Genomic DNA, 13,261 nt, shown 5'->3' on the forward strand with positions numbered 1-13,261 from the left:
AATGGAATTTTGCGTTGAGTACAAATAACCTTTTGAATTACCTTTAACATTGCGACTGTTTCACATCGTCAGTTGGGAGTTTTTGAATACACGATATAGGAAAATGAAGGTTTTCACATAACACGGTGCAAAAATGATTTGCGTTTACACAAAATCGAACGAACGAAAATATAAGTTCGATAAGTTTTCGAGCTCAGGTGGCAATAAATCCGTCTTTTTTCCGCTCATTCACACTTGGTGCCCAATAATCATGCATTATGAGAAGTTCACATTGCAAATTATAATCACCATGACATGATAACAAATACACCATTCGTAAGGGTGTTTCGCCTGAAATTCAATATTAAGCACATTTGAGTCGATCATATCAGGCGCTTGATTTTATGCCAACATATTTTTGTCCCGGACACATGGCTCTTCCATTCGTTTAATTTCACAAACAAACTGAAAAATGGCGTATTGATATTGTATTTAATGCAGTTGTACATCATTTTATAAGGTTTCATTCCATGGGCCTGCTGTTATCACCTTTCAGATGAATATGTTCGCATTGGATTACTTGCGAGAGTGAAACAGTAACAATAGATATAAACATCGGTTTACGTCTATTTGTGGTAATGTACTAAAATGCTATATTTCCTTTATATTGCAACATAATTGCAATTATCAGATTAATCAAGCGTAATTACAGAACAATCAATGTGAATTACAGACGATTAAATGCGAATAAATATTGTTATATTGCCTGGCAAGCACTCGTATCGACATAAAACTCATGATTTTTCATCATAAAATTGTAAAATTGTTTTCTCAAACAAAAAAAAAATATATCGGTTCATTCAAAACGACCTCACATGCACAGGTGGAATATGCATAAAACTCACATAACACTTGACATAATTTATTGAAATTTTAACATATAAAAAGAATGCAAAACCATGCATTCTTTTCGTCTTAGTTCGATTTAAAAATAGCAAATGTCTTTAAAACATTTCATTTGATGTATTTTTCGATGCAGTTTTATAGACAGAATCGTATTCTTCTTAAAATAGCCGTCTGCGTTTTCCCGACGTCGCAGAAATTCTCTTAATGTGTAAAAGTCAAACAAAATATCAGAAATGGCTTAACGAAAATTAAATTCATGTTATGCAAAAACAAAAATCAAATGCAGACGTTCATTTAAAGTGGCTTGTGAGTGACATTTGCTTCAGTTAAAAAGAAATAGGTGAAATGATTTTAAAAAAAATCATTAAATTATACAAATTGATATGAAAATCTGTCACAATTTGAACAAACAATAAATGAGTTGATGTAACAGAAGCACACATTTCAATGTTCCGAGTTCCGCATTTATCTTGTAAATCGTAAAATATGTACATGTCTGTACAGAAATCCCGAACAAAACGACATTTTCACAGCGCGTACACAGCACACTTCATGTATATAATGTGATTTATTTTTAAAATTGTGTACAATTTGCTGGTTGAGTTCTTGATTTTACCTTTTTCTCGATGCCATATCGGAGATATCATGTTTTTCATTCATTTATTTCAATTAAATTTTCGGTTTTGTTCCATGTCACACATTTCTACACATTATTTCCCCCCCGAAATTCCATTCCACATACAATGATTTTTTCGGAAAAAACATTTTTATGCCGAACATTTTCCGAATTCGATTTGAAATTCTATTTTTGGTGTGGATATTTTAATATTTAACATACTAAAATGGAATGGTGACAGTAACACCAGCTGTCAATTCGACTACACAAGGCATATTTTCGTTAGAAAAATGAATTGAATTTATATACGGAGTCCAAACCCGGAAAGAAAATAGAAATAACACGTAACATTCAAATAAACATGATGCCGTGATCGTGCCATAATTTGATTCTTATAGGCATTCCTCTTCTTTTTCGTTCGATGTCAGAGGTGTTAATTGATGGTCGTCTATAAGCATCTCACCGAAGAAATTAGCATGATTGCCAGATATATTGGCCCCATTTGAAATTGTGTGTCATGTCGAATCACATGCACATAAATCCATTTGGGATCACATTATAAAACAGTTTTATGTGCACATGAAATGTGACAACCAATACATGAAACATTTGGTACATTTTGAATCTGGCATAGCCGAAGCGCCGCCATTTCAAGAATACATATCACAGTCAAAAGATCAAAGTGACAATTAAGTGGAAATGACATCTCTGAATTTTTTGTACGCGTTAAATTAATGGCACCACAAATATTCGTTTAACCTTATTTTGTTCACAAGTCAAACAATAAAAAAAAAATACATATCACATTGTCAAGAAAAGTGATGCGAAATAAGATTTGTTCGTTTTGTCTGCTGGTTGAGAAAAAAATAAAAACAATTCGGAAAATTCATTGTCAGAAAATTTTGAAGGAGAAAAAAAAACACAAAATGTGAACGGATTTAGATTTGGATCAGAGATCGCTTGTGCGAACGATATTAAACATGTCACTTGCACATTGCGTTTTATGACACTGTGCATTCGATTATTTCCCGTCTCTCTCTCTTTCTCTCTCTGTCTCTCTGTGTGTCTCCCGCGCTCCAAATTGCTGTATCTCCATCTATATATAGGTATGTGTATGTGATGCGTACTGCAATCGTTTTGGTGTACATGAGAAAAAAGTGTCCACAAAAATGATTTGGGGCGCGTGTTAGGCCTCGACACAAATCAAAGCACATATGGTTTCGGTCAAAGTGTTTAGCTTTGCCGCCACATTTTTTCATTCCATGTTAATGCAATATAATATCGATGGCCAATGTGCTGAAATAGAAGTTGTAGCACAGAACAAAAAACAAAACATTATTCCAAATAAAACAATTCTCTATATATATATTTTACACTCATTCGCATACATAGATTCAAAACAGTGTACTAAATATGTACATTGATGCGTATATGGTTGCCTGTAAATATTTATTACATCCATTCATTGCTTTTACTTGTGCAATTGTTATCAATGTCTACATATCGATGAACACGATGACGCGTTGGATCGCTACATGCCATATCATCCACAAAATAAATGCTCGACCGTTTTCAATATAAAAACAAATACACATTGCCCATATTGAATATATCACACTAAATGGCATTAACATCCATTTAGCGGCGGTGTTCTCCCCCACTTTTTTTTTATTTTCATACCCGACTAAAAAGAGGCACTTCACCGTATACATTTATGTGATATTCCCACACTGCGTGCACACTTAAAAATTGTCATTGCTTTTGTTGATGTTAATTGTCTTCAGCAAATTTGATAAATAAATCGCATCCAGTTTAAGAGGATTATTAATTATGAACGTTGGTTATGTTGAAGTTTAATTTAGAGCCAATATAATGAATAATGGTTATTATGTTATTAATTTACATGTGAAACCGATATGTTGGGGGGATTCGGTTTTGCGAATATATATCGCATACATATAAACACACACATAAAGGCCACTTACTAAAAATTACGACCTGTTCGGTGCAACCAATCAGTGGTGGTTGGAATATGATTTGCACATTCCTCTCGTGTTCAGCGTTTTTTTTTTGTTGTTTTTGTTGTTGTTGCTGCTCTTTGTATACATATTCCGGCTGTTGCTAGTGCCGTATTGTAGTGCTGGCCAATGTCGATAATAATTTTTGCTGGTTGCAAATAATTTTCACTGAAGTTCATTTGCATTTATGGCAATTACGATTGCAATTGCAATCGCAACTGCATAACTTTTATGGTAAATGGACCATTTATCTTGATTTTCATTCAATTCATTGTTATTTTTATGGAACTCTCCCACTCTTTCTCTCGCTCATTTTTTTGTTTTGCATCTATTCAATTCGATTTTGGGGCGAATTTTTCTGATCGCCAAAGTTGAAATTAATATATTTCATTGTTACGAATCGTTTACCGCGATACTGTATTTTTCGTTTTTGAATTTCATGCGGTATTTCAGTATCGGAAATCGTTGTAATCCGTGCAGAACTTTTCTTTTCGGTTATGCATACACCGGGAGAAAATCCCATTGATATACCACGATGTGTTCGAGCATCGAGCACCAATCTCATCTCATCGCGCGCAATGAGCCACTCGATTAAAATCGTGGAGAAGTGCACAGGGAAAAAATATATATGAGTTTTTCATTTATTTCAATAAAATTTAATGTGCACAAGCGATGTGTGTGTGTGTATCACAACAATGGTGAACAAAAGACCAACATGAAAAACTCATCTTTTTTCTTTGTCTCTCGCATAGCCGCTGTCAGCGGGTGTGCGCAATGAACACCCACGAGAAGACAAAAAACGTTCATTCGACTATAAAACACCAATTATGCGTACAACGTAAAAACATATGTAGTGAACGGGGCTCATTGTTGATTGTTTATTGTCTTCGTACTCTTTGTTTTTTTTTTTGCAAAATGAAAATATTTTTCAAATTGTGTGTTGATCATAAAATTTTTGGAGTTTATTTTGTATATATGATCATTTTTATCGTCGTGACTTACACATACACACCTGAAAAATAAAAGTCATAACTTCATCTATTGCATACGGAAATTAAATAGAAATATTTATATAGATTCCATCATTAAATGATGTAGTTTCGATTTGAATTGCATAAACACTCATACAAACGGAATTGAACAGCCACACTCATGTACAGCACGCCTCGAAAATGTGTTGGACTTTTGTACGAACCATCAACAATTCTGTCGCCTATAAAATTATGGATTTTACATTATACGAAAAACGCGTCATCAAACATGACATATTCACGATGCGAGTAATGCGCTCATTTACTATACAGTGGCCATTATCGAAAACGGTTATTGCAAATTGGATGGACGAACAATTCAACCGTTCATTTACATAAAACATGTCGCATTCGCAGCTAGTGCCGAAATAGTGAAGGGAGGAGAGAGTGGGAGGGAAGAGGGAGCGAGGGAGAGAGATAGACACACTAATCATTCTCTATTCGAAAATTCAATTACAAATGGAAAATGTGCATACGTGCATTTCGATGCAGTATGAATTGACTTTTCCTGCTATCTCTCATTCATTTCGGCTTAAATCACAACGAACCAAATATCGCTTAAAATGAATAAAATCGATCGAATTACAGCAAACAATTTCAATGTAGTTGCATAAGAACATATTGGCAGGCGTTTTCATTTGCAAATGGCATTCTTCAATGGGTCAAGGGACTCATTCAAAAATGGATAAATTGCTCTAATTTTTGCAAAATGCACACAAACAAACAACAATATAATATTACAAAACAATCTTACATTTACTTAATATATTATGTTGATTGCCAAAATGGACGACGGACTGTCAACGGCCAATTGCAGGCTAACCGCATGCAGACATCATTGGAAATCCGGTATCTGTAGAATATTTAATACGCTATTAGATAATTAACATGCATTTTCCAACTATACGAAAATCAATGCAATTCCATTCACTACAATTGAGGTAAACCAATAAATCAAATATAGAATGATATCTCAAGTAATTGGCAAATTAAAAACAACAATTTCTGGATTTCAAGAGAAAGAGAGAGACGGAGATGAAGTTTGACTGTTGTAATTTAAACAGAAACACATTTTACATTCTCTTAATAATTTATGGTCGGTGACATTCGACTGTAGACTAATAGCAAAAAAATGTAGTTCAAATTAAAACATCAGCATATTTCCATACGATTAAATGATTAAGTCACAGAGATTGTTTCTCAGAGCAATATATGTGAAGAGGAGCGTTTTGAGGAGCCCGAAATGAGGAACAAAATATCAAAAGTTTAAAAAATAATTAAAATTAGTAATATTATGATTTTAGATGGTTTTTGCTTCTCAGTGCTCCGCAAAGCGCACCTCACATTTATTGCTCTCAGAATGAGTCAAATTCAGATATATTTTCTGTTCAACAAACGCTTCAAGTACAATTTTATAAATGAATAATAGCGGTTGTGTTTTCGTGCTCAATATACATCAATATGAAGATTGAAGATATATTTCGTGATTAATTTACTTGCATTCACAAAATTGCCAATACAAGTGAAAGAAACCAATTCCTGAATACACAGAGTGAAATATGAAACAAAAAATGGTAAAGACATTCGTACGAAGTAGCTCAATCCTCTGGTTAAAGTCCAGAAAATGAAATCAGCAACTCATTATACATTGAATGGAGGCCCTTTATTTAAAACACTCAATTATTTTTTCTTTGTGAATAAATGATCGCGAAGTGATTAACGAACTTAAAAAAATAAAACAAAGTGAAGGTACTTATGGTATGCCGTAAGACTTGTGTTTCCCCAACACCGGAAATGCGTGTATTCAGTGATGTGGAACACGCGGTACAGAGCACGGTAGAAATGTGGTCGAAATTCAAAGTCCTGTCGCTTGATATGAAAAATCAGAAATGAGATAAAAGAAAAGAGTCGCCCGAAAATGACAAATTGATAAAGAAATGGAAAGTTCTACCATCTTTATTGCTCTCACAAAAAGACACACACACTCATTCGCTTGCTCAAAATTGCTAATGACCATAAAAATTACTTCCTTAACGGAACAAAGGGATTTTTGATAATTGTATCGGTTGGTAATAATGAGGACAACGTACACAAGAACATGAACATTAGTCATGTATTTTGTTAATATTAAAATTTGCCAACTGACGAGTACTGGTCGTAATAAATATCATACAATAAACACCATTGACCCCTTTTAAAGAGTGCGCACAGTTTTTTTTTTAAACTAATACTCTCTCCACCGTGGCCAACCACTTTGTGTTTGCACTGTACAACGTCTCGTGTTTCTCTTCGTTTTTTTTCTATTCACTTTTTTTGACAAATGATCTAACACACTTGGGCCACCCTTTTTTCACTTCTTCTGGGAGCGACTCCTTTTTTTTATTTTACATCCGTTTTTTTTTTTTTTGCTTTTAATTTTTGGCCTCCTCAGTTGATATTTCGGTTTTTGTTAAATTCTCTTCGCTTCTGTACATTTCGTTGCTACGACCGAATGTCCTAATGACTTTTCCATTAAATCGAAAGGGAAACAAATCATGAGAGACTGATGAAACTAGTCATGACCCATCTCAAGTTATCTAAAAATCGATGAGGCAGTTCTGATTATTGATGTTGAAATATTCAATTTGATGAGGAGAACAAGAAAAAGGTGAAAACCTAAGAAAAAAAAGAGAAGATATAATTCAAGCCAATATTCAAATATGACTGTAATATCGTTCTTCTGCAAACCAACGATGCAAAGAGGCAATGAACTGTGTTGATTTCTTGTGTTGGTTTGATATAAAAAAAAACATCTTATATTGTTGACGATTCAATTGGATCGAAGGGAGCATTTTGCTTTTGATTCATTATTAGGTAATTTGATACGTATTGATTGCTGCAATGCTGTGATTGCATATCGTTGCCATTGCTAAATGCAGTATATATTTTATTTGAACTTCCAATTCAGTTACACACAATAGTCGTGCAAATCAATCTGCTTATGCAGCGCACACAAACACACATGCACAGACACTTTGAATAATCACCACTTTTGAATGTTGAAATAATGCGACAACATTGTTACCCGCCTTACACACTGTTACTCCCTTCATATAAAATCGTATCGTTTCGCAAAATCACCGAATAAAAGAAGAAAAAAAATATGTTTATGCTGCGGGTGTTGTACGTATATATATAGTGCTATGTGTGTGCACATAATAAAAATTCACTTGAGAGTTTTTGCATTGATTTTGTGAATGGTTCAATCAAATTACGTGTGGAAAATCATCATTCGTTTTGTTTGCCGGGTCCAATTCGTTATGAAAAAGAGGCAACAATTCTGTGTGCGCCTGGGGAATATATACGGAAAACAAGGAAACACAGAGTGAGAGAGAAATCGGTTGACGAGTGACTTGAAGACGAAAAAAAAGTATAAAAAATTTGTGAAATGCTGAGCGTGTGTCATTCGTTTAATTTTCAAATCGTTTAGTATGGAGAGTGCATGAGTTCAACAGACGCGACAGATTTCTTTTGGCGGCTGCAGAAGATAGTATGTGACATACACAATTAAATTCACATTTGGCTTTGCCGGGAAAATTCGGCCTCAGTTTGGTGAGGCTCTTGTTATTCACAAATCCCTTGAAAACAGCGGGTCCCATTTGACAAGACAATGAGTGAACGCTCGCGCACATACGCAGAAAAGGGCGAAACAGATGTGAATCTTGTATTTAATGAATAGACAAATAGAAAATACAAGCCGTAACTGTAATTTTCATGTGATTTTGTTGTTCGATTGTGATTCTTCGGCTCCCCTGCTGCACCAAAAATTCAACCACTTCAATGCACTGCTGATTCTCGTCCAGAGAAAATTAAAATATAGTTCCTTTCCAATTGTTTTTTTTGGTTCTTCCTCTAATTCTGGTCTCTTCATTGTCAACGCGACACCGGAAAAATACCACTTGTGAGTGTGTGTGTGTATTTCGTAGGATCAATGAGTTCGATTGGCATGGTGAGTGACAATGACATTGGAGAATTATAGAAAACCGTGGCAAGTAAAGTCTATCTTTTCTGAGTGCTCTTGCAATTCAGTCGATGTTGTCACTGTTGTTAGCGTGGATTAGTCTGGATTTTGTGCTGGCGCGTTCACTTGCTATACCTACTCTTAGTCGTTGCTTTATAAAATAACGTTCCAATGTTCGTTCGTCTCTCGTTGTTCGCCTCAATTTCAGTGGGTTTCAGTAATTCTCAATCTCGTTTGCATCGCACATCATTGGCAAGTGCCAATGGTTTTAAGTCCAGCTTAAAAATAAAGAAACCTCATCCGACGACTCTTCGAAGATTTGAGAGTGCATGGAAAGTTGTGAGCGCAACGTTCAAACCCAATTCGAGTAACAATAACAGCAACATCTGCTGTACATGGCCATTAGCCAAAGTTTCAATATATTTCATGCGCGTGAAAGAACAGAGATTTATTCAAAGCACAGGTTAGACTGACAGAAGCAACTAAATCCATTACAAATGAGACAGCGTCAACACATCGTCGATAGGCTCTTTAAAAAAAAAATATGCACATTCATTCTCTCCCTACATACAGAAAAATAAATTTGTTATTCCAGTCAATTATGCAAAGCAATGTTGATGCTGTTGGCATTGACATCAAAGCCACACAAATAAGACAAATACTCTTCGAATGACAAAACATCTCAACGATAGAATAGAACAACAGCAAACAAACAAGAATTTTGTCTCCAGAACCAAACCAGGTGCCGCACTAGCGGCCCATGACATTACTATAAATTACCTGTCAATGGTGTTTTTTCGTTCATTTTTTTTCTAAGGGGAGAAAATAGAAAATGAGATTTAGTTTCGAGAAAAGGGAATCATACGCGCTCATTTTTATGTGGCATTTGTGGTGCATATGTTTATCAAATTGATCATTTTTGTTTGAACTTTACATCAAAATTTAAAAGAGAGAGCGAGAGGTATGTGTATTCGTTGAACTTAGGTTTACATTTGTAATTTGTTTCAAGAGGGGGGTTTTCAATTGAAATTGTTATACAGAAGAGAAAAGTAACTTCAATACAAACATGATTATATCTTTTTAATAATTGAACAACCCTCGCGCAATGTAGCATCTTTCGAGGCGCACGTAACAATCAAAAAGTGAATTGAAAGTGTAATCGTTTCAAATAAATACCTCTCTTTCTTTTTAATTAATCGCTTATGTCATATTTAACTAAGTTTTTTCCCTATAAGTGTCATTTTAGTGCAAAATACACTGAAATTGGCAAAAGGAAGGTTATTCCAAGGTTATCGAACTTTCGAAATTGCGACAATTGAAGAGAATAGCGGTATCTATCAAATCACTTGTTAAACTTGTGGAAGAAAGTACACCGGTCAAACGAGACGGGCACTGCGTGTTCTTTTCTGTGAACATTTCAAGAAGAAAGATATTCATAAAGCATTACCCGCAAATATTTATAACATACATTGTAACGCTTTTTCTGATCCAAATTTTTCTTAATTTTCATATATTCGATAATGTTTATGTTTTATCTCTCGCTTATTTTTTCTACTTATCTCATTCATTGAACACAAGTTTTCTTTTTTTTTTAAATACACGACAACTATTTTACATGCATAGTACAAAGTGAGATGTTTTATTTATAAAATACAAATAGTATATTTTGAAATTTCGGAAAAAAGTTACAAATTAGAAAATGATGCCGATGTTATGAGAAAGGAATTATAACCAGTATATGATCGTCATAGTCATTTTGAGAGGAGAGGTTGCTTTGGCTAGCACACCCAAAGCTTGTCACATTATTTAATTGGGTAGTCGATGCAAAATCCTGCACCATTACAAAATTCTGAACAGCATTGTAGATTGTAAGTACACTGAAAATACCAAAAATAAAATTCATGATATTTAAATGAATAAAAATAAAATTAAACACAAATAACTGAATATAGAATAGATCAAATATTTACATCTTCTCCGACTTCCCGACACTTTATCTCTTTTGCATATGTAATAGTCACCATCCAAATGGAGATGATAGCCAAAACAAAAAACAAATATTTCGCCATTTTTATTCTTTTTAATTGTTGAGTTATCAATTATATTGGAAATTAATTCAAATGTGAGCAACTCAGCACTTCAATTCACTCTCAAACCGAAATGTATCTTCAATTGTTCAATTTATTTTTGCAACTTAACTTGAAATAATCATTTTTCAAATCATAAGACTATTTGACGTTCGTAGAAAGCACTGTGGCTTCCGAAGTAAAAAATGAAACTAAGCTAAAATGAACAATGTTGGAAGATTTTAAATACAATAATTTTAACTCAACATGCTTGTTTTTGATAGTATACCTGAACTTGTAATCGGTCAAAAAAAATTGTTTACAATTCTCCACTCAAGACTGTAAAAAGTAAGTGTGGAAATGAAAGATAAGAAGACAAAAATCCACTCTAAAAAAACAATTTATAATTTGGCAATTGTGATTAAAGACTGATAATCGGAATGACATCGCTGTTGTACAAATGAATCGATTCTAGGCCACTTCAAATATGAAATGGGCTAGCAACATTCAAAGTATAGAAACCAAAATCTTCGATGTCATAAAGTTAAATGTATGTTCTCTATATATATCATTTTTTGAAATTTTGTGGCGATCTTTTTATTAACTGTAGACCTACGTTGGGGTCTTTTTCGACCAATTTTTTTTCAAACTTAAATATTTTCAAAACTATTATCAATATTTGGCTGTGTTTTCGTGACATTGTTGTTTGGACCTTAATCCATCAAAATCGGTTAGTTTTAGTTATTTCATATTTGATGAGACCAGTTTAATTTAATTTTGGGACTTTTCGTTCCTCATATGTTTTTTTATGAAAATACAAAAAAATAATGAAATTTACCGATCAATTTTTTTCGCTTTTTTAATGGAAAAACTTGAAAAATAATGAATTTCCGGGGTTGAAAACCGCAAGTGCTCAACTTCCAGAACATTTTAGGTCAGGTCGGATCCACCTTCACAAGATCTACGGTGGCGTAGAAAAACAACCAGACAATCTGCATCAGACATCATGTTAAAAATATTAAAAATTGCCAAGTGTTTCAAAATATGTTTACAAGAAGAATAAGACATATCACACAAAAGGCTCGCCACTTGTATTACAATAATTTTTGTCTTTTAAAGCGCTGAGCCAATAAATTGTTTGCAAAAAAATGATGATCTGCCAAAGTGGTACACATAAGCAAAAACACAAAACAAACAATTCAAACGAAATATTCCATAAACAGGTGAAAATAGTAAATTCCAATCAATAGTACCAACAGTTATGCATTCAAAACAATAATAATAATATGAAAATGTGTTTTAGAGAAACAAAACTGATGGTCACAGGTTAAACTGAGTTTATACAAACTCCACGCACTTATTGGACCAAATTCATATTTTCAAAATCTCAAATGATTTCAAAAGTCAAATGAACAATGCCAGTAATTTGGTATAACAATCGAAAGATACACTCGAATAGAATTGATGTCAATCTTCACGAAAGTGGTTTACCACAACAATGTGCTCTTTAATTTTCTATCTCATCGTTTCGATACATTTTATCATATAACATTGGAAATGTTTCAATGAATCGAACTGTGTGTTGTATGTCATATCTGTGTATGTGTGTTTGTGTGTTAAAATACATTTTCTTTATTCTATTATGCAATTTATTGCGATTGTCGGTGGAGTTAAGGTAAGGTGAACGCAGTCATAATTTTCGTACATTGTACGTACAATGTAGATGTGCATACTTCTGCTGTACAATCTCATTTCGATATGTTTCGTTGTGGATTTATCTCTGCTTTTGTATAATTTGGCATTTTTTATTCAGTTGGCTGCTACAAGTGATTCAAAACCGATGTCACATGCATCTCTTCAAAATGGAAATGCAAACAAAAGTGGAATGGAAAGAAGAAAAAATATATATTCGTTTTTCTCGTTCTTCTTTACGTTTTTCCTTCTATTTGGTTGAAGTACATGCAAAATCATCATCTATATTTTCGGAAACGAAAAATCTCGTGTACCTTTTGTCATATTGCCAATACAATGTACATATACTCCAAAAAAAAAAAAAAACGTTGAAAGCCCGAAAAATGGGATACGTGCAGTCACATGTGATATAATCTCCGTTAGATCCAAAAGTTGAATTGATGCACGCACGAAAATCCACCACCGATAGTGAAGAGAGCGAAGCAACAACAGCAGCGAGGCAAACAACTCGTTCGAAGGGCGAACGAGAGTAAACGGATAAGACAGGAAAAATGTTCGGTGCGTGTGTTGTCTGGATATCATTCAAAAAAAAAATAAATAGCTCAACATTAACATAGATATACCATTAATAATGACAAAAGAGGGTGTGCCGAAGTCGAAAAAATAGTAAAAGAAAAAAATATATTTGCAAACGAACGAACAAACGAGTGTATGTATGCGAATCAAAAGAACGGAGTAAAAAAAACCCTTTTCCTCCTTTGCCGGCTTTGAACGCGTTAGTTCGTTGTAAGTGTGCATTTACTGAATCGTTGCTATAAATGCCATTATGACGGTAATCATGCTCTCTGGGCATTAAAATTTTTTTTTTCTCTTCCCATCCCGTTCTAACACTTTTCGTTCGTTTTGTGTGCCGTCTTTGGCGCGAGTTTGTTTTTCTTTATTTATCTGTTTTT

At 33.9% G+C, this 13,261-nt stretch overlaps 1 protein-coding gene and 1 long non-coding RNA gene across 5 annotated transcripts in view; one reads left to right on the forward strand and one right to left on the reverse strand.

Moving 5' to 3' along the window:
* The window catches only part of LOC116349264 (teneurin-m), a 623,527-nt gene that overhangs the window by 290,658 nt on the left and 319,608 nt on the right, over positions 1–13,261 (forward strand). The window lies entirely within an intron of this gene.
* On the reverse strand, positions 10,160–10,841 carry LOC116349383. The gene is made up of 2 exons (XR_004201906.1): positions 10,521–10,841; positions 10,160–10,427 (listed from the first exon to the last, which is right to left on the reverse strand). It is a non-coding gene; the product is annotated as an uncharacterized LOC116349383 (long non-coding RNA).

Source organism: Contarinia nasturtii, unplaced genomic scaffold, assembly GCF_009176525.2.
Source record: "Contarinia nasturtii isolate CC-2019 unplaced genomic scaffold, AAFC_CNas_1.1 Cnas_scaffold_129, whole genome shotgun sequence".
Lineage (NCBI taxonomy): Eukaryota > Metazoa > Arthropoda > Insecta > Diptera > Cecidomyiidae > Contarinia > Contarinia nasturtii.